Raw genomic sequence first — 22,288 nt, 5'->3', positions numbered from 1 at the left:
AGGGGGGAGAGAGAGGATTCAGGAATAATGATTAGGGGGCAATAATTTAAAAAACAGCATTGCACATGTATCAGTATATCATTTATTTTTCTTAATGGTGATGTAATTTACTCTGATCCCATATGTTTTGACCAATGCCTGTTCAAAATCATGAGCAGAAATTTAAAGAAAGGCCTTGGAGATTCAAAACTTTCCAAGCTACTCTTAGCAATATTTAGATAAATGGGGTAACAATGTTTCAGAGGGTGGTATTGCCTCTGGTTGTAGTACAGGTCTGGTTTCATACCATTTGTCATGTGATATTTCATCCCCTCTCTGCACAGATATTTGCATTCTGAAATTCCTACAGAAATAGTAATATAGGGGCAGCAAGGTGGTACAGTGAATATAACAACAGCCCTGAAATTAGGAGGACCTGAGTTCAAATCTGGTATCAGATAATTGATACTTACTATCTGTGTACCCCTGGACAAATCACTTAACTCTAATTACCTCACCACCCTCCCCCCCCCCCCCAAATAGAAATATTTATGTAGACAATACCATTTCTCCAGTGAGCATAAGGTCTAAACCAGGATGAACCATCAGAAGGCTAGGGCAAAATTTTGCATATGGGTATGCAAACATGAGCTGTGTTCGAAGGCTTTGTCAGGCAAAAGGTGCCCTTGTTCACCATTGCATGCATTTCCTTCCAGTGACTTGGAGGGCAATGGCTATATATGCGTTAGTCAATGACTTAAGGCTTTTTCTTCCATAAAACCAGGGGAGAATAAGTTTCTAGGAGACAAGGAACCATGCTAGGGCAAGGAAACCATGAAGTTTTGGCTTCTCAGCTATCATCACCTATAATAAACTAAGAGTGGAGGGGCAAAAGAAAAGTTTTGTTTGAACCTGGAGAATTGTGTTGGTCACAAAAGTCCTCCAAGTCTGGGAACCATCCAGAGCCAAGCAGAGACATCAAAGGGGATGGGTAAAATTGACTACTACCCTGAAACTCTCAAGCTTTGCTGTGATTCAATGAGACAATGACAACCTCTTAAACTCTTGTAATTCCTGTTTCTCTTAGTACTTGCTAAGAGTAGTTTGGCAGTTATTGAACGCAATGTCTTCCATGAAATTTCTGCACATGGCCCTTAAGAGATCATGGGCAAAAGGTATATAGGCTCTGAGTAAATCACATGAATAAATTTTTAAATCAGTTGTAAAATTCTTGTGAATAAGATCACTCAGTCATGAATTAGAATAGAAGGTAGCAGATATATAGATGAGAACTTGGAATTAAGAGAGAATTTTTTTTTCTACTTTGCTAATTTTTTAACGTGCCAAGATGATATCTCTACATCTATGCAGAATGCACTAGAAGTGCTACCAACAGACTCAGAAGTTTTGTACTAGTAATCATCAGTGAAAGATAACTGGCTATGGGAAAGCCTATCACTTCATGGCCAAATGTGCTAAATTATCTAACTGATTAATTAATTCATTCCTTATTTAGAGGACTACCTGCTTCTCTGTGGATAATAAAAAAAACCAGAGAAATGAGTTAGGTGAAGATAGAGATAACTTTGGTAACATTATGCAGGTAATATATATTTTTATATAATGATATAAAAATAAAATTATACATATATATTATGCTTAGAGCCCATGCTATCTATCACATTGAATATTAATAGGAATAGTATATTAATAATGACAAAACTAATTGCTAACATTTAGATGTAACCACTTCATTACTACTCAAGTAGGGAGGAAGATATAGTAGGGAAGCATTTTCTGAAGGTGAGCATAATTCACAAAGATTCCCTTGCCTAGGAAAGATATCAAAAGAGACAAAGAGCTTGAAAAAGAAATGATATGTATAAAGCTCGTGTGCAAATATTTAAAAAGACGAAGCCAGGAGAGAGGGCAATGTGATTTGATGGCAGCAGGATGCCTGTGTGTATATGAGTAATTTGTTGTTGTTGCTTACCCTGGCAATGGGAATCCACCATACTAATTACTAACAAAGGAAAGGAGAGAGTGGAGCAGCATTGTTATGGATAATCAACTGGGACTAATACCTGTCCAGCAGGATTCTGAAAATAACTAACACTTCTTCAACCACTGAAGCTGAGAAATGTTGTGGATTAAATCCAAGCTCTCAAAATATATCTTTTCTTAAACTTTTAAGTTTGGCCATTTTATTTTTATGCTTTATTCTTTATTGAAGAGAAGCTAAGTCTTGTTGTTCATTCTTTTCCAGTCATGTCTGATTCTTCGTAAACCCCATCTAGAGTTTTCTTGGCAAAGATCCTAGTATAATTTGCTGTTTCCTTCTCCAGTTTATTTTACAGATGAGACATTTGAGGCAATTAGGGTTAAATGACATGCCCAGGTCACACAGCTAGTAAGCATCTGAGGTTATTTTAGAACTCAGGAAGTTAAGTGTTCCTGACTTCCAAGCCTGGCACTCTATCCATTGTGCCGCCTAGCTGCATGAATCTTACACAGTGCTTAATTTTAAAATATTTCATATTATCTTTTCTCCTTCATTGGTTATGATGAAAGAATTATATAGAGTTAAGCTACACTTATATCATTATACCTTTATGTCATGTTCACATTATTGGTTTAACTGAAACATCAGAGTTTCTCAATATATTTAGGTTGAACCAAAAGTTTAACTGGATAAATTTACGTAACCTAAATGCATAGATTAATTGGAAAAATACTAACAAGAAGGAATAGAGCTAGGGCATATAAGCATCTAGCTCTCTGATCATTAGAGACACCTTGTTATTTCTCCTTAGCCCCCTCTGGTGTTGGATGAAGCACTTAATATCTGTGATCAACATGGGAATGTCTGGTTCTTAGTATTGATAAGGATCAGGCCACTGCCTCAAAGCGCTGCTTGATGATAAAATATATAAGACTCTGTGGTTACAATACACATTACATATCTCATATGATCCTAACAAGAACTTTGTGAGGTAAGTATGACTTATGGTCTCAGAGAGATTAAGCAATGTGATGACTGAAGAATTAAACCCAGGTTTTCTGAATTCAATTTTTATGCTTTTCCCACTCTATTATAATGGAAAAGGCTATCATGTACCATTGAAATATATATATATATATGTATATATGTATGCATATGTATGTATGTTTGTATATATATATATATATATATATATATGTGTGTGTGTGTGTGTGTGTGTGTGTGTGTATATAAAATAGATTTGTACAGAAATATTTAGGTCCAAAAATCTAAACAGCAGAAATTATATATTGTCACTCAGAAATATGTGAATTGTTTTAGGGCTTGCTTCAGAATGTCACTGTGTTTTTGTTAAAGATGACATTAAGCAGGATGATGATGAGAATTTTAAAAATTCAATTAGTGTTGACAATCAACGAGCTATTTCATTAACACAGTATACAGTGAAAACAATATTGGCAATATCAAAAAGCCCTAATCTAAAATACTTGCTACTCTCTCTCAAAGGTGGTATGTTTTGGTTTAAATTTTCTAAATAATCTCATAAGATTAGAACAGAAAATAAGCATAGTGCCATGAAGCCTGCACCCTTGTCTTATACATCAGGAACACAGTAGAGCCAGCACTGACTATTTAATTTAGTTGAAGCACCTAGTTCTTAAGATTTTTATTTTACATTGGCCCTCAGAATTTTATTATTATTATTATTATTATTATTATTATATTTTTTGCCTTTTGGAGGGTAATTGGGGTTAAGTAACTTGCCCAAGGTTACACGGCTACTTGTGTGTGTGTGTGTGTGTGTGTGTGTGTGTGTGTGTGCGTGCATGTGGGTGGGTGGGTGTTAAGTGTCTGAAGCCAGAATCGAACTCAGGTCCTCCTGATTCCAGGGCCGGCACTTTACTCACTGTACCACCTAGCCGCCCTGGCCCCCAGAATTTAAAACTAGAAGAATCACATTACTTTTAATTGAAAGAGTAAAAACTAATTTGATATTCAAAAGGTTATTATGTTCACAGAACACATTAATGTTATACTCAAACTTCTGTCATAAGAAAAATTGTATATACCCAATTACTTCCTAACACTTAAGACATGCCAAATAAATGACAACAACAACAAAATCATCACAAACTAGTAACAGGATTAGAAGAAATATCACAAGTAGGACTGGAGAGGGAAGGGAGCGCAAGAACAGCAGGAAGATTAAAGGAATGAACAAACAAACAAAATATATATTCCAATTAGTAAATTCTGCAGAATAATATAAGGGAAATGGAATAATGAAGTAATAACTACACATCTTTTAGAAAGGAGAAAATAATGGTTATTAAAAGCCCCATGAGTGAGTAGGTCTAATAAGAGATATAAAAGAAGAGACAATAGATGAAATTAGTTGATAGTGAAAAACTCAAAAGGAAATGCTTTGTCTTAGAATATATGCTAGATAACCTTAGAAAAGAAATAATCAACAAAAAAAGGAAAAATTAAAATTTAATGATAAAATATCAGAGCTAATTCAAGGAACAGCAGAATTAAAAGACAATGTGAAAATGGTAGGGTAAAATTGATATAAAATGGTTTAGAAAGATCATCTAAGAAACATTAATTTCTTAGGAAAAAAGCACCTAATATGAACACTAATGCATTGTTGGTGTAGTTGTGAAATGATCCAACCATTCTGGAGAGCAATATGGAACTATGCCCCAAGGGCTATAAAAATCTGCATACCCTTTGACTCAGCAATACCACTTCTAGGGCTGTATCCCAAAGAGATCATACAAATGGGAGGAGGAGCCATACATTATATATATATATATACATATATTCATAGCAGCTTTTTTTGTGGTGGCAAAAATTGGAAATCAAGGGGATGCCCCTCAATTGGGTAATGGTTAAACAAGTTGTTGTGTATGAATATAATGGAATAATATTATGCTATAAGAAATGAGGAGCAGCTTCCTGGGGCCACAGGCAGAGGAGGTGATGGAATCTCCCTACAGGTCCAATGACGCCTGCTCCTATGACTGCTTTGTCTCCCTCCCCAAAGCCTCTGCTATCTCTGAGGTCATCTTTGCAAAGAACTCAGACTGGTCCTGGGATGAGGTGTAAGAGGTAGTGTCCCAGGGAAGCTATGGGTCACACAGAGATCAAAGAGGGCACCAGGAACATCTCTAACCAACTGAGCATCAGTACAGACATCACCACCAAACACCCAGAGCTGCAGGCCCATGCCCAGAAACAGGGCCGTTGGGATGGGCAAACTACCTTTGACTTTGCCCACGTCTTCTCGCTGGTTCATCAACCTGTTTGAATGGAGGCTGCCAAGGCCCGAATCCAGACTGGCTGAGAGCTCCTGAAACAGCAGCAAGGTGGTATGACAGCTATGACAATGATGGGCATCCTTCGGAATAAGGAGAGTGACCAAGAACAAGTACTGCAGCTCCAGAAGAAACAGCAGGATCTAGAGCAGGAAGGACAGGAGGCTCTGAGAAAGCTACTGGCTGGGGAAAGGATTCTATCTCCTGTAATGGTAATGTAATTTGAATTTGAAGACCCCTTTTTGTATTGGCAATTAAGCAGATACTTAGCACTTAGCAATTGATCAAGCCTCTGTAGGGGAAACAGAAAGTATGAACTCCTGTCCCCTGTTGCTGACATGACAGGAAGGGGTTGGCTGAAACAGGAAGCTAATACTGTGTGTATATAAGCCCCAGAGAGGCATAGTCAGAATTTCTTGAGACCAGCATCTGGTGGCAGAGCAGCTACAGAAGAGAGAATGGAGAACTGAGTCATAATTTCCTGAGAACTTGTGTTGGTGGAGCTTCTTCTGAACAAGAGCCTGAAGTCTAAAGCCTGGAGCCCAGAGCCTGGAGCCAGGAACCCCGGAGCCCCCTACCCCCAGCCTGGATAGGGTGATTCTGATTTTTTTAATGCATTGTAGAAGACTGAGGAAGCACGACTGGGATGCAAGGACTTTGTCTGTTTGTGGCTTGGTTGAGCCTTGATTTCCTGGGAGCAGAAATTATGAAGGATTTGAGATGGACTGGGCCCTGTGAACTTCAGTGTGGAGCAGGACCTACCCAGAGAGTTGGACAATAAACTGGGAGCTGTCTGCCATTGAACCCAGGTGACAGTATGGTGAATCCAGGTAGAATCTGGGACCATGGAAGGGTATCCAGGGAATCTGAGAACCAACCCCACGTCAAGATGAAAAGACCTGTCTGTGAGTACTGAGTAATGATGAAATTGTAGTTTACTAGTGACCTAGAGGTGGAGGGTTTGTGTATTTTCTAATGATTGTACTTAGTGATTAATGATACTTAGTTATTGATTGCTGAATAAGTGACTGATTGAGTTAATTTAGTGTGCCCCTTGAGTGGAAGATTTTGACTATTGTACTTTGAGATGATTGTTCTTTGTTCTAAATATTGTGACCACTTTGGTGAAACCTATGTGGCCATTTTAATGATAGGCTGTTGTGAATACTGTATTTTGATTTTCTGTGATAAGCTGTTTGTAGCATTGTGAATGCTATACTATATTGTGATTTTCTGTGAATGTTTTGCTCTTATATTTTATGGAATAGAGTGTTCACTATATTATGTAATCAGAACATTAAAAGCTGTTCACAGTAGCATTCTTCTGGAAAGCTGTTCGTGCATGGCATTATATCTCCCCAGCAGCTGGCCAGCCTCTTCCAGGCCTTTGCAGAAAAGGAGAGCCAAGCTTATGGCCAACAAACCATAGCCACTCCAGCTGAGCCTCTCCCTTTGGCCCAGTCACTCTGGACCTTGCCCTGAGCTGACATTCTGACTCAACAAATTTGTTTTTCTTTTTCCTGGAAAAAAAAAGGAGCAGATGGACTTCATAATAGCCTGGAGAGACTTCTATGAACTGATACTGAATGAGGAGAGCAGAACCAGGAGAACTTTGTACATGATTAAAAATGCATCATATCTGTGGTGACTAAGTTTGATAGACTGGACTCCTCGGAGCAATAAAAGGTTAGCAGAGAGCTACAAAAGACTCATGATGGAAAGGGATATCCACATCCAGGAAAAGAACTACAGAGTCTGAATACAGATTGAAGTAAAGTTCTTGCTCTCTCTCTTTTGTGTTTTATTTTGTTTTGTCATTTATTTTCTCATTGTTCACTCCATTGGTTATAATCATTCTTTACAACGTGACTAATGTTTAATGTGAAGGTATTTATAGAACCTAGATTTGATTTCATGCTGCTATGGAGGGGGAGGGGAGGGGGAAGAAAGGGAAGGGGAGAAAATTTGGAACTCTAGAGATTGTGGAAATGAATGTTGTAAACTAAAATTAAATAAATAAATTAAAAAAACACCTAATAATGACAACAACAAGTATAGTTAAAAACAAAACAAAACACATAGATACCACATTTTACGACATCAGAAAAGTATTGGATCCGGACTGACATGTACAAATTGATAAAAATCCATGTACAATTACAAAGCTGCTACTGTATAACATGCCCAGAAAAATGTTTTACAAGCTCCAAAGTTCACAGGGCAAAAAAGAAAAAAAAATTGTATAGGTGGTAAGGAAGAGATAAATTCCTTACAAAATCACCTAGAATTGCTGATTAAGAATAAGAAATTAATGGGGAGGTGCGGCCAGGTAGCACAGCCAGTAAGAGCACCGGCTCCAGTGTTGGGACAACCTGGAGATCATATCCCAGGCTCAGACATTTAGCACCCACCCAGAAACACCTGGCTGTGTACCCTTGAGCAAGTTACTTAATCCCAATTGCTTAGGGGCAGCCAGGTGCCTCAGTGAGTAAGAGCACTGGCTCCAGTGTTGGGAAAGACCTGGATCAAATCCGGGCTCAGATACTCAGCACCACACCCAGAAATAACTGGCCGTGTAACCTTGAGCAAGTTACTTAACCCCAACTGCTTAAAAAAAAAAAGAAATTTATGGGGAAATCGACTAAAACTTTATCCAGACCAATATCAATGGATTGAGAACAAGAATTTCTGGAAAAGGGAGAAAAATTTTACAGAAAAAAAGAATGGAATTTTCTATCCATGCTTCAAAAAATAAGGCAAGAGCTATAAAGTAAACAAAAATACATCTCAAACTGTATATATAGTTATTAGTTCTGTCTCTGGAGGTGGCTAACATTTTCCATAATCAGTCCTTTGGAAGCATCATATATTATTACACTGATTAGAATAGATAAATAGTTCACAGTTGATAATTGTTTCAATATTGCTGTTATCATATACAACCATCCCTTGGTCTACTAACTTTACTTTGCATTAATTCTTATATATTTTCCCAGGTTTTCTGAAACCATAGTAGTCACTATTTCTTATAGTTCAAAAGTATTTCATCATACTTATATACAATGATTTGTTCAGTCATTTTACAATTGATCGGCATCTTTTTTTTTCTTGCTTTTTGGAGGGGAAGGCAGGGCAATTGGGCTTAAGTGACTTTTCCAAGGTCACACAGCTAGTAAGTGTTAAGTGCCTGAGGCTGGATTTGAACTCAGGTCCTCCTGACTCCAGGACGGGTGCTTTATTCACTGTGCCACCTAGCTGCCCCAGTAAGCATCTCTTTAACTTACAATTCTTCACTACCACAAAAATCGCTGCTATAAGCCAGGAAGAACCCTAACAATGGAGCATGAGCTACACTGTCACTTCACTGAACATCTTTTTTCCCTTCCATTTACTTTATCAGTCTTCTGTCCCAAATTACGACCTTGGGGATACTTTGCCCCAGAAAATGACATTCAAACTGTATGATGGAAGCTTCAAGAAAAAGTATTGACTTGAAAGGGACTGCCATAGATCCTACTATCCTTAAATCCTTAGGATCCATAGATCCTACTATCATTTTAAAAAGTTTGTAATTTTGATATCTATACTATTAAAATAAAATGCTGGGCGGGTAGGTGGCACAGTGAATGGAGCACCGGCCCTGGAGTCAGGAGGACCTGGGTTCAGATTCGGCCTCAGACACTTAACACACACACACACACACACACACACACACACACAAACACTAGCCGTGTGACCTTGGGCAAGACACTTAACCCCAATTGCCCTCCAAAAAGCGAAAAAAAAATGCAGAAGAGAAGAGTCACGTGATCATTAAGATGTTATGTGTACCTAGTGAAGCTGTGAAAGGAAGCTATTTCCAAGAATTTACATAGGATATGATTATGTCTTTAGTATATGTACTAGTCTAAAGAAATCAATTGAAAGATGGCATATGGAGAAATGTCAATATTTTGCCTCAGCTTTAAAGGCTTTGACCACTCAACTGCTCTTGGCCCTTAAACAAGAAATTAACTCAACACAATAGAAGATCTAGTGCAGCAATTTTGATGGTGAAAGGGATTGAATACTTTTGGGAGAATGCCCCCCCCCCAAGTTGATGAGGTGTTCAGTTGGTGTTGTGATAGCAATTTGCTTGAAGATGTGTTGCTTAGTGTTACAGATCTCCACATTTTAAAATGTGATCATCAGTCGAGGATTCTTTGTTTTGCATTCTCTCCCAGAGCTTCCTAGTTTCATCTCAGAGTATAAAGATGGGAAAGAATTTTTGAGCATCTTTAACAAACCTGCCATTGTTTACATGAACTCCCACCTCCCTACAAAACTACATCACACATGGAGCCTGATTATTTTTTCTTCTCAAATTCATGGCTACAGCTTTGCACAACTTTGTTCAAATAGTATAGACAAAAGATGCTGCTTATTAATTTAAAGGGCAGCCATCTACTTGGTGACTTTTCATCTTACTCCTGGGTGGACAAAGGCCAGTTTCAGGGGCACAGTAGATCCTTCTTGTTTGTCACTTCCCCCAACATTGCAGTATAGACATACAGTGGATGGAATAATCATTATATTATGGACAGTAAAATACCAAATGAATTGGTCCTTGTATGCTTACTTTATGTCTTTGGGCTTTGGATTGATTATGATTTGAGGAAAGGACATAGCAGAGCATATCCTAAGTGTTTTATTTATAACAGTCCTCAGCTATCAGCCAGAAGCCAGAGGAAACTTTCAGTTGGATACCCTAGAGGTTTGGATAGTTGGAAATCTCACAAATGAGAAGGTAACCAGTATGAAGAATCTTCTAAGTACTAATATTGAGGTATACTCCTTGTTAGAAATGATTGGGAAAGTCATCATGGTGAAACAATTTGAGATCCATGTGGGGAAGAGGAAATAAATGAATAAGGTGCTCTCTTCAACTGCATGTTCTTAATAATTGAGATTTGAGGGGCGGCTAGGTGGCGCAGTGAGTAGAGTGCTGGCCCCAGAGTTAGGAGGACCTGAGTTTGGATCCGACCTCAGACACTTCACACACATACACACACACACACACACACACACACACACACACACACACACACACACCTAGCTGTGTGACCTTGGGCAAGTTACTTAGCCCCAATTGCACTCCAAAAAACAAAAAACAAACAAACAAAACAAAAAAAACCCCTGAGATTTGGTCATCCTGGGACCAAGTTTTTATCTCATTCTATCATAATTTCAATGTATAATGAAAAATCTCCCATTGGCACCATATCTAGATTCAGATAACTGTCTGAAATTGGGTAAAAAGTTTGTTGGCTGGATAAGTAAAATAATACCTTTTGGTTTCCTCTCTATAGCTTATGCTTTTTCAGAAGTTTCTAATAGAGAACTTAAATATTCAAATACCTAGGGAAAGTGCTCTCATAAATAGTCTAAATTTGAGTGTTTAAGTAGAAAATACGTCCACAGATGCCGCGCTTTTCGTATTTCAGCAAAATATATTTGGATGAATCTAAGCTTTCTTAACTTGGTAACAAAGCAGAGTTTGCATTTCTAAAGTAGCTTTATTGAAGGATAAGGTCAAGGTGGCTGATGTTACCAAACAAAATATTATAGCTGCTCATTTTGCCCCTGATATTAAGACTTGTAGAATATTAGAGCAATAGAGTACCTAAAAGCTTAGTGAGTCCATTTTTTTCTTCCCTTCATAGTAATAACATATTGGGTATATTTTAATAAACTTAAGATTTAATGTCTTTGCTCATTTTCCAAATGGAAAACAAAAACAAAACAAACAAACAGAAAACAAAACTGAGGCCTAGAGAAGAGAATAGCCAATCAGGGGAAATAAAGCATTGTAATAAATTGGTAATGTAGATAAGGGTATGGAATGGTGATTTATAGTGGCATGAAACTCCCATATTGAAGAAGGCCCGTTTTGTATTCCAACTCAGCCATTTAATTACTAAAAGGACCAATAAAATTTCCTTATAAGTTGGGCTCAGCTATATTTTATAGACCATAGACATGGTTTTGTACAAATATCTACATTCCTGAATTGTAATGTCTACCTTTCACTTACCCAAATTAAAGATTTATGAAGGTCAAAGTATATGAATGGGCAGTTTTCAGAGGAAGAAATACTAGCTATCAGTATTCATATGAAAAAACCGACCTCTAAATGACTAATAATTAGAGAAATATAAATTAAAGCAGCTCTAAGTTCCACCTCACACATGTGAGATTGACAAAGTTAGTAAGGAAAAATGAAAGAAAGAAAGAGGAAGGAAGGAGCAAAAGGAAGGAAGAAAAAGAAAATGACATTCTGGAGAGGTTATAAAGAGCAAAAACAAGAAACACTGATACAAACTGTGCATGCCTTTGATCCAGCAAATACCATTGTTAAGTCTATACTCCAAAGAGATCAAAGAGGAAAATGACACATATATAGAAAATTATAGCAGCTGCTTTTGTGGTGGCAAAGAATTGGAAACTGAGAGGGTGCTCATCAATTGGGAAATGACTGAAAAATATATTATATTCATGAATGTGATTGAATACTGCTATTTTGTAAGAAATTACAAAATTGGTGGTTTCAAAGAGCTCTGGAAACATTAGTATGAAGTGATACAGAGAGAATTAAGGAGACCCAGGAGAATCATTTATACAATAATAAAAATATTGTTAAGACAAACAATCTTAAAAAAAAAGACAAACAATCCTGACTTAGGAAATCAGGTCAGTATAATGACAACCACAAATCTAGAAGATTTTTGATGAAACATCATGAATATCACCCTTCTTGAGATAGAAAACAATGCACTCAAAAAATCTGCTTGTGGTGTATTTCTTATTGAACATGACTAGTGCTAGTGCTAGGTTTTGTTTTGTATGGAGTCACATATTTGTAATTGATTTTGTTCTTGATTTTTCAGTGGAGGGGGAGATGTGTAGTTTTTTGTGTATTTGTAGTATTTGTGTGTGTACACCTCTTTTAAAAAGTTCTCCATTATATTTTCATAAATTTCCTGTGCCATTCCCATTTCTTTCTCCAATATTTCCTCTACCACCCCTTTCTAATGTTTAAAATATTTTTCTGCTCTTTTCTTTAGCACTTCCAGGAATTCTTGTTGGGCTTGTGTCCAATGGCAATTTTTCTTTGAGGCTTTGCTTATGATTCTTTTGGCATCATTGTCATCTGACTGTGTCTTGCTCTTCCCTCTCACCTTGATAGCTTTTTATGGTCAGTTTCTTTTATGTTGTTGTTTGTTCATTTTTCTAGCCTGTTTCTTGACTTAGAACTTTAAGATAATGTTGTACCCTGCTCACCTGGGATAGTGGTAAGGATATTGTCCCAAGCTTTTGGCTTTTTTTGTACTCTTTTCACAAGTAGTTCTGGCCTGTGTAAGTTTTTTTTTCTTTTTAGGTAGTTTATCCTGGAGATAGGGTGGTTACTGGTCTCCTTTTCAGTATCATTCTGTTCTTTGGGCCCAGACTGCCCTGGTAGTGGTGACAGTATGCCATCTGTCAGTGGTAGGATCTGAGAGAACTCATGGTCATGATGCATGTACTCAGGCTTTAACCTATCCATGGGCCCTGGCTCTACTTTGTCAGGGTCCAGATTTCCAATCAAAGGCCTTGAAGTTTATGGTGGTTGCTTTCCATAAATTTACTATCAACCTATTATTTGACACAAAAAACATTTTTTGCCTTTTTTTATTTTTGTGGAAGGATAAAGGTACAGCAATTGGGGTTAAGTGACTTGCCCAAGGTCACAAAGCTAGTTTTTGTGTTAAATGTCTGAGGCTGGATTTTAACTCAGGCCCTCCTGATTCCAGGATCGGTGCTCTATTCACTGCTCCACCTAGCTGCCCCCCACACAAATATTTAATTTTTTGCAATTCCATTAAAAAAACTGATTTTTGTCTGTTCTGTCTCAAACTTTCCAGAATTAGCTGGTAGGAAAAAAAAATGTGTGCTATAATTGGGGAATGATTATGACTATACTTTTAGGGTTGAGAAATACATACAAATCAGAGATATTTGCAAGACTTCTATGATGTGATACAAAGCATAGAAAGTAGAGCAAAGAGAATGACATGGGAAATGACTTCAAAGTCACTCAGTAAGTCAATAAACATTTATTAGACATCTATTATGTGCAGGTAATATCTAAACACCGGTGAAATAATGAGAGTGAAAAGGGTAGTTCCTATTCTCACCGGAGAGGAAGACAACACACAAAAAGAAGCTGACAAGCAGAAATAAGTGGAAGGAAAGTGAGGAATCAGGTATAATAGACAAAGAAGTCCAGAGGAATACAGCCAAGTGGGAAATGTATAGTTGGTCTGAACTCTCTTCTCAAATAGAAGTCTTGGGATAAATTCTCAATTAGACAAAGAGAAGGATACCCAGGACAGAGGGATATTATGAGCTATGAGTCAAAGGGTTGGTATGATCTTATAGGGTGGAAAGACTCCAGGAGTATGATGAAGAAATACACAGAAATGCAGCTAAGTTGGAAAAGAAGATGCTGATAGAGTTATTATGTGCAAGCAACAAAACTTTGGTGCAAAACAATCATTATTATTAAAAATCATTGTTTGTATTTTTAATCATTGCCATAGTTAAATGATGAATGTCTTCTTTGTGCCAGTAGTTACTAAAAGAAACATTTGAATGAAAATGCATGTTATAAGTCTCTTTGGGTGTTTATTGGGAAGTGGATGATGTGATAAGAAAAACAAACCAAAACAAAACAAATTTTTGGTTTCCAGTGTCCATTAAAAAAAAAAAAAGATGGGGAGCCAAGATGGCAGCTTTGAAGCAGGAAAACTCCCTGTGCTCCCCCCACCCCCAACCACCTCAAATACCTATAAAAATAACTCTAATCGAACTCTACTGCTATGGAAGCCACAAAGTGACAGAGAGAAACAAATCTCCCTATGAAGACAGCCTGGCAGATGGACAGGGTTCATCTCTGCAAGCTGGGAGATGAGGGCCAGCCCCTCCTGAGCCTGCGGCTTTAAATTTAGGGCAGCCTGACCAGCCCCTGCTAGAGGGATGTTAGGAGAGTAGATTACCAATAGCTCTCGCAGGTTCCTGAATTATCAACCCATAAATGCCAAAGACAAAGGGAGAGGTCAGGGTAGACATTAGGAAAAGGCAGTGTGGTCTGGCCTCTGCCCCAGGAGGGAGAAGCAGCTGAGGTGCAGGCACTGCCACTGCATGGCTGCTTCAGAGCTCCTGGCCTGCAGATTGTAGGGGGACCAACCAACCATTCTGAGGGGTAACCACTCTTTCTTTAACCTGCTTGGATCTGGACTGAGGTCTAGGATGGAGGTCCTAGGGTGTGTGACCAGGTGCCAGAGAATGGCGAGGCTTCAGAGAGGGGACCCACCTAATACCTCCTGCAACTGTGAAAACCCCAGAAACTTGGGACAAAGATCTCCTCTCTGGAAGCAGAGTTCTACTGTGGCAAAAAGCTGAAGAGTCAAGTAATTGAGTGGCAACATGAGCAAGCAAAGAAAGCAAAGCAAGCATAGCAATAAGACTTTAGATTCCAATTTTGGGGACAAAAAGAATCAAAGTATGGAACAGGAGGAAGATAATGAAGTCAGAACTCTTGTACCAAATGCTTCCAATGGTTAGAGGCTATAGAAGAGCTTAAGAAAAATTTTGAAAACCAAATAAGAGAAATGGAGGAAAAATTGGGAAGAGAAATGAGAATGTTGAAAGAAAATCATGAAAAGAGAGTCAACAAACTAACTGAAGAAAATAACACCTTAAAAAAACAGACTAACTCAAATGGCAAAAGAGGCTAGCCAAATTTGCTAGATGGAAAAAGAATCTCAAAAGCTCACTGAAGACAATAATTCCTTCAAAATTAGATTGGAGCAAATGGAAGCTATCAACTTTATGAGAAATCAAGATACTATTAAAGAGATCCAAACAAATGAAAAAATAGAAAGCAATGTGAAATATCTCATTGGAAAAACCACTGAGCTGGAAAATAGATCCAGGAGAGATAATTTAAAAATTATTGGACTACCTGAAAGCCATGATAAAAAAATAACCTAGAAATCCTTCAAGAAATTCTTAAGGAAAATTTCCATGATGTTTTAGAAGCAGGGCAAAATAGAGGTTGAAAGTACTTATCAATCACCTCTTGAAAAAGATTGCAAAAAAAAACTCCTAGGAATATCATAGCTGGGTTCCAGAGTTCCCAGATGAAGGGGAAAATATTACAAGCAGCCAACATGAAACAATTTGAATATTATGGAAACACAATCAGCCTATCACAGGATCTGGCAGCTTTCACATTGAGGGATCAAATGGCCTGGAATATGATATTCTGGACATCAATGGAGCTGGGATTAAAACCAAGAATCACCTACCAAGCAAAACTGAGTATCATGTTTCAGGGGAAAATATAGTCATTCAATGAAGTAGAGAACTTTTAAGAATTCATGATGAAAAAACCAGAGTTGAAAAAAAAATTGACATTCAGATACAAGAAGCAAAAGAAACATAAGAAGGTAAACAGGGAAAAGAAATCACAGGGACCTTATCAAAGTTGAACTATTTATATTCCTACATGGAAAAACGATAATTGTAACTTATGAAACTTTTCTCAGTATGAGAATAGTTGAAGGGAATGCAAATGTGTGTGTGTGTATAACATATATATATACACACACACACATACATATATGTCTATATAGGAGTATATATGGGCATATGAATACATATGTGAGTGTGTATATATGTGTGCATGTATACATAGACAGAGGACATAGGACCAATTCAATAGGAAGGGATGATACTTAAAAGGTGAAATTGAGAGGTGACAGAGGAATATAATGAGAGGAGATGGGGAGAGACAGAATGGGATAAATTATCTCATATAGAAAAAGTAAGGGAAAACTGTTACAATGGAGGGGAAGAACAGGAAGGCAAAAGGGAATGTGTCAACCTTACTCTCATTGAATTTTGTTTAGGGAAGGAATGGTGTACACACTAAATAGGTTATCTCACCCTACAGGAGAATGGGGGGAAGAGGATGAGAGGCAGCCTGATGGATGGGAGGGCAGGTTGGCAGGAAGGGAAGTTAGAAGCACACACATTTGAAAAGGGACAGGGTCAAAGAAGAGAATAGAACAAGTGGGGGTGGGGACAGGACAGAGGGAAAAACAGTCAGTCTTTCACCATATATCCATTAGGGAAATGTTTTTTGTAGCTACACGTGTACAACCTACATTGAATTGCTTCTCTTCCCAGTAAGGGTGAGTGATAAAGGAGAAATGGAAAGAATGTGGAATTCAAAGTTTAAAATCAAATATTATATATATAAAATTATTTTTACATATAAAGGGAAAGATGATATACAGGCACTGAGGTATAGAGATCCATCTTATCCTACTTGAAAGTTGGAGGGGGAATGGAGGAGAATATAGGAGACATCAGATTGGGGGAGGGGGTATACAGTGGAATTGCTGTTTTAGGGTGGTGTGTAGGGGAAAGACGGGGAGAAAATTTGTAACTCAAATCTTGTCAAAATGAACGATGTAAACCAAAAATAAACATAAAATTTAACTTTAAAAATGATGGTTTCATGGATTAATGTGATTTAAAAAAAGATATCAGTTGATTAAATTTGATGTGACTCTGGTTTTCAGATTCAAGTAGATGATTAATAAAGGGCTAAAAGAAGTTAAACAACAAGTTAAAGGTTGCATAGTTAGGGATTAACATAATTAAAACTAGACGTAATATTTTTATAGGTAGAACTAGGACTAAAGTAAGCATTTTTACATTTTCAGTGAGTGCATTGTACATGGGGAAGCCACTATGATAAAGTATAGAAAATATGGGATTTGGAATCAAAGTAGTTGGTTGTAATCCCAGCTGTCACTAGCTAGATGAGTAACCTTTAGATACTTCCTTAACTGTTATGGGTCAGAGTTTCTTCATCCTTAAAAGAGGACTGGAACAGGAGGAGATTATATATTAGATAATATATTCCATCTCCAAATATTAAAAGAGGCTTCTTCTCAAGAAATATTTTTATACTTTTTATTATTTTATAAATGTTCTTATGAAAATCTCTTTATATCCTTAAAATACTCTTAATGATGATGTTTTGTGTGCTCTACAGAGGGATTTATATTTAATTAATGTTTACTTATGCTATTTTTTATTTTATATTATTATATATAATTATATATTATTATTATTTAGTATTTTATTATATTATGCTCTATTCTACCCCTCTTTTCCACATTTCTTTTGATTCCTTTTTATTTTTCTATGTCACAGCTTTTGTTATATTCTTACATATGGAACTTTAGGTATTGGAGCAATTTACAAAATGTTGCCGTAACCTACATCTATTGTTAACAAATGAATATATTTCTATTCCTGAACTAGATTCTTTGCAACTATTTTTGCTACTCATCCATGAAATCACAACGATAATTCTCAATTTATTTCTCTTAGACAATGTTTTCCTTCAGATTGACTATAGTAATTCGTAGGTCTAAATAACAAATGATATGGTTTCTTTCTTATTTGTTTGTCTTGTTTTGTCCTCATTACTTTTTTTCCCCATTATTTACTTTAGATGCTTAACATCTTCTGATATTGTTTTTTTTTTTGTTAGTTCTTCTTTTTGAATTCCTAATGTAAATATCTGTGAGGACACAGTCATTCATGTGAAGGTCTGTCTTTCATTAGCCATAATGACTGAGTTTTTCTCCTGAATTTGCCTCATGCATCCTTTTGAGGTTATATATTATTTTCGTATTTTTTTTTTTAATTTTTTGGTCTTTATTAATTTGTTCGTTTACTTTTAGTTGACAAGATTCAATTCCACAATTCCTTGAATTTCAAATTTTATTTCCCTTCCGTCCCTCCCCTTACCCCCCTTACCCCCACCCCTCCGGCCCGGCCATGGCAACATACACTTAATTATAGTATATGCAAATACTTTCACATTAGACATTAATCAGGTGATAAAGAAGGATTGTGTCAGATGTAATGAACAATGGAAAAGAGGAAACAAAACCAAACAAGAAAAAGAAAAAGAGGAGGTAGTTTGTTTCACTCTGGATTCAAACTCAGTTCTTTCTAGTTCTTTCCTTGGAGGTAGACATCTTTCTCCATCCTGAGCCTTTTGGGGTTGACTTATAACCCTGCATTGCTGAGAAGAGTCTAGTCTATCAAAGTTGGTCATCACACATACATTGTGTCTTTAATTGTGTACAAATTTCTCCTGGCTCTGCTCTTCTCACTCAGCATCCATTCGTATAAGCCTCTCCAAGTAAATATGAAGTCCATATGCTCCTCGTTTCTTATAGCACAATAGTATTCCATTACATTCATATACCACAACTTGTTCAGCCATTCCCCAATTGATGGGAACCCCCTTAATTTCCAATTCTTAGCCACCACAAAAAGAGCTGCTATAAATATTTTTGTACATATGGGTCTTCCTCCCACTTCTATGATCTCTTTGGGATACAACCCTAGAAGTGGTATTGCTGGGTCAAAGGGCATGAAAGTACTTATAACCCTTTGAGCATATTTCCAGATTGCTCTCCAGAATGGCTGGATTATTTAACAACTCCACCAGAAATGCATTAGTGTTCCAATTTGTCCACATCCTCTCCAGAATTTGTCATTTTCCTGTTTTGTCATCTTAGCCAATCTGACTGGTGAGATGTAGTACCTCAGAGTTGTTTTGATTTGCATTTCTCTAATCAATAGTTATTTAGAGCATTTTTTCATATGTTTATAGATATCTTTAATTTCTTCCTCTGAGAACTACCTGTTCATATCTTTTGACCATTTATCAATTGGGGAGTGACTTGTATTCTTATAGATTTGACTCAATTCTCTGTATATTTTAGGAATGAATCATTTATCATAGACATAGATTGGAAAAATTCTTTCCCAATTTTCCACTTCCCTCCTAATCTTGGTTACATTGGCTTTGTTTGTACAGAAGCTTTTCAATTTAATGTAATCAAAATTATCCATTTTGAATTTTATAATGCTCTCTAATTCTTGTTTCGTCACTGAGGTTATATTTTTTAAAATTTGTTTGTTTTGGGGGGTAGAGCCATGTTGACAGAGTAAAAGCAGGAACTTGCTTGAGGTCCCTTTCCAGCCACCTCCACTACCTGTAAAAATGACTCTAAATTAATTTTAGAGCTACAGAACTCACAACATGACAGATAGAAACAAATCTCCTATTGAAGGCAGCCTGGCAGGCTGACCCGAATGGTCTGTCACACTGAACTGGGAGTGGAGCACAGTCCCTCTTGAGCTGACCTGGTCTAGACCCGCAGCACTGACTGGCAAAAGCAGACTGCAGGGGACTGATTCACTGGCAGCTTGTATCAGCAATGCCATATTCACAATGCCTATAGAGATTACAAATATGCTGATATAATTATCCATCACAAAATACATCAGGTTTGCCATTTGGGGAAATAAACTAGAAAATTTATTAAGATACCAAAAGACTGAGTCCCAAAACCAGAAAGTGAAAGCCATCAGAGTAGTTATGATATTGGCACAGGTAGATAAAGTAGAAAGCACCCACATTCTCAAGCCTTTAAAACAGAACAGGCTACCTCAGGCAAAGGTCCTCCTCTCCCCACTCACAGCAACCACCTAGCGTCCTGGAAGCGGGCTCCCAGCAGCTCCGGCCCCTGGCAGTCCTTAGCCGAAAGTCCTGCTCCCAGCAGCTCCGGCTGCTGGCAGTGCTCAGCCGGAGTCCTAACTCAAAAAAAAAAAAAAAAAAGGCAACTGCCGCCAACTGCCAACCACAGGACCGTTAGCTCGGCTTTTTTCCGATCTTTGCTGTGCTATGTATGCACGTCCATGGGGCATGGGAGATCTTTAAATCCCATAACCCTTACATTCGGCCCCAAGATCTTTCATGTCCCTTACTTGACAAAAATACAGTAGGAATAACTGGTGTCAACAAAATTTCACAACAATATAACAAGAATAGCACACAATAAACACAAAAAACCATATTTTAGGGTGGGGCTTGAGCACCAGCTCCCCATCATTCCCCCCACCCCGAACAAATGGGGCCCCAAAATCTTGTGGTAAGGGGTGAAGGTCTCTTCTTCTATGGCTACTTGCTGCTGAAATCGGATGTAGAGCTGTCCCTGTCCTTAGGGGTCCCATTTGAGAGGTCAATTCTTAATATGCTTGATGCCAGGTCCAAGGGTGACACATCACAGTTGCAGACAGGGGGTGACATCCAGCTTAAGCTATCAGGCATCTACAGATGGAGGGTACCAAGCCTGTGGAAACAAATCTAACAAACAAGGTGAACAAACAAAAAATCAAGAACAATAACCAGACTATTGTAGCCTCACTCACGGTAGAATAAATGATTTAAGGGTACAATTTTGTAATCATCTTCTCCAGAATAAACAATAGTTACAGTGTTATCCTTCCCATATGCTATAATCTCTGCAGCCTTTGGAACATCATCTGGCTTCTGTTTTACCCATACTTTAGATCCTGATTTTATTCTATCAGTAGAACCAAATCGTTCAGTTCCTGTGACAGTTATTTTGGAAGGAGGGTCAGTTTTTACAAGTGGCATTGTTTTACAAGGAACGATAATCACTTGAACTATCCTATCATTCTTGTGAATCTGTATGGGCCCTTCACCTAAATTCTGGAATGTTACAACAATTTCTCCTTGATAATTAGAATCTATTACTCCAGCCAATACATGTATTCCTTGAGCTGCTAATGCTGATTTGGGTAAAATCTGCCCAAAGTGATTTTTAGGGATTCTTATGCATATCCCAGTGGAAATTTTTCTTACTTCTTTCCTGTCCAACCAAAAGTCCTCTAAACAATGTAAATCATACCCCACCGAACCAGGTGGTCCTGGGTACGGTGCTGGGACATCTGGCCTCAAGGTCCAATACTCAATATTTGGGATCTTGTGTGTTTGTTGTTTTCTAATTTGCAGATTGGGGGTCATCATTCTGGCTAGAGGTGTACTTCCTCCCAATGGTCTATTATTCAAATTACGCAAAGCCATGAACAAATTATCTTTCCAATGTTGATATGAATTATTGGAACTTAACTTCCTCAACTGTTCTTTCAGTAATCCATTCATTCTTTCAATTAACCCAGATGCTTCTGGATAATATGGAATATGATATATCCATTCTATATTGTTTAGTATACAATACTTCTTCATTTCATTGCCTTTGAAATGTGACCCATTGTCACTCTGAATCTGCATTGGGGTTCCATAATATAGACTTATGAGATCTAGGGTTTTACAAGTGTTTTTCTGGGTTGCATTCTTATAAGGACAAGCTACTAGTACACCTGAATAGGTATCAACACAAGTACATATAAATCTGCATCCTTTATCCAGTGGTAGTGGACCAATATCATCTTTTTGCCAGATTTGGGCTGGGACTTTTCCTCTTGCTATCTCTCCAGTTACTACCCGAGGAACAGTTCGCTCCTTTTCCAATTGACATATATGACATTCTTCTGCTATCTGTTTTAACAGTGAATGAGAGATACTAATACCTCGATCTTGTGCCCACTGGTGTGTGGCCTGGACCCCCAAATGGCCTGCTGTTTGGTGGACCCATTTTGCTAATACCGGATCATCAGTTGTTGTCAAAGTAGGGACAATACATTCAGTAGCAATCTTTGCCAGTCGATCAGCATGAGCATTGTACTCACGTTCTTTTGTGGTGGGGGCCACGTGAGCATCTACATGAAAAACTGACAAGTCAGTGACCAAAGACATGTTCCAGATATCTTCCCATAATTCTTTGCCCCAGACTTGTTTACCATGAATTTCCCAATTTTAATTTTTCCACATGGGCATCCATGTAGCTAACCCATTAGCTACCGCCCATGAATCAGTGAATATATGGCACTGTCCTCCTTGCATATGGTGATCCCTAAAAGCCTGGTGTACAAAAGGATT

The 22,288-nt window shown here is 37.7% G+C and overlaps 2 pseudogenes; one reads left to right on the top strand and one right to left on the bottom strand.

Moving 5' to 3' along the window:
- LOC138142713 (large ribosomal subunit protein eL33 pseudogene) overlaps positions 1 to 22,288 on the bottom strand; it is a 263,679-nt pseudogene that overhangs the window by 220,653 nt on the left and 20,738 nt on the right.
- LOC138142745 (MTOR-associated protein MEAK7-like) lies at positions 5,376 to 10,212 on the top strand (annotated as a pseudogene).

This window comes from Petaurus breviceps, unplaced genomic scaffold (assembly GCF_028583685.1).
Source record: "Petaurus breviceps papuanus isolate PSGF00001 unplaced genomic scaffold, PetGlider_PUasm1.0 90602, whole genome shotgun sequence".
Taxonomy (NCBI): Eukaryota; Metazoa; Chordata; class Mammalia; order Diprotodontia; family Petauridae; genus Petaurus; species Petaurus breviceps.
This window is presented reverse-complemented; position numbering and strand designations above follow the sequence as displayed.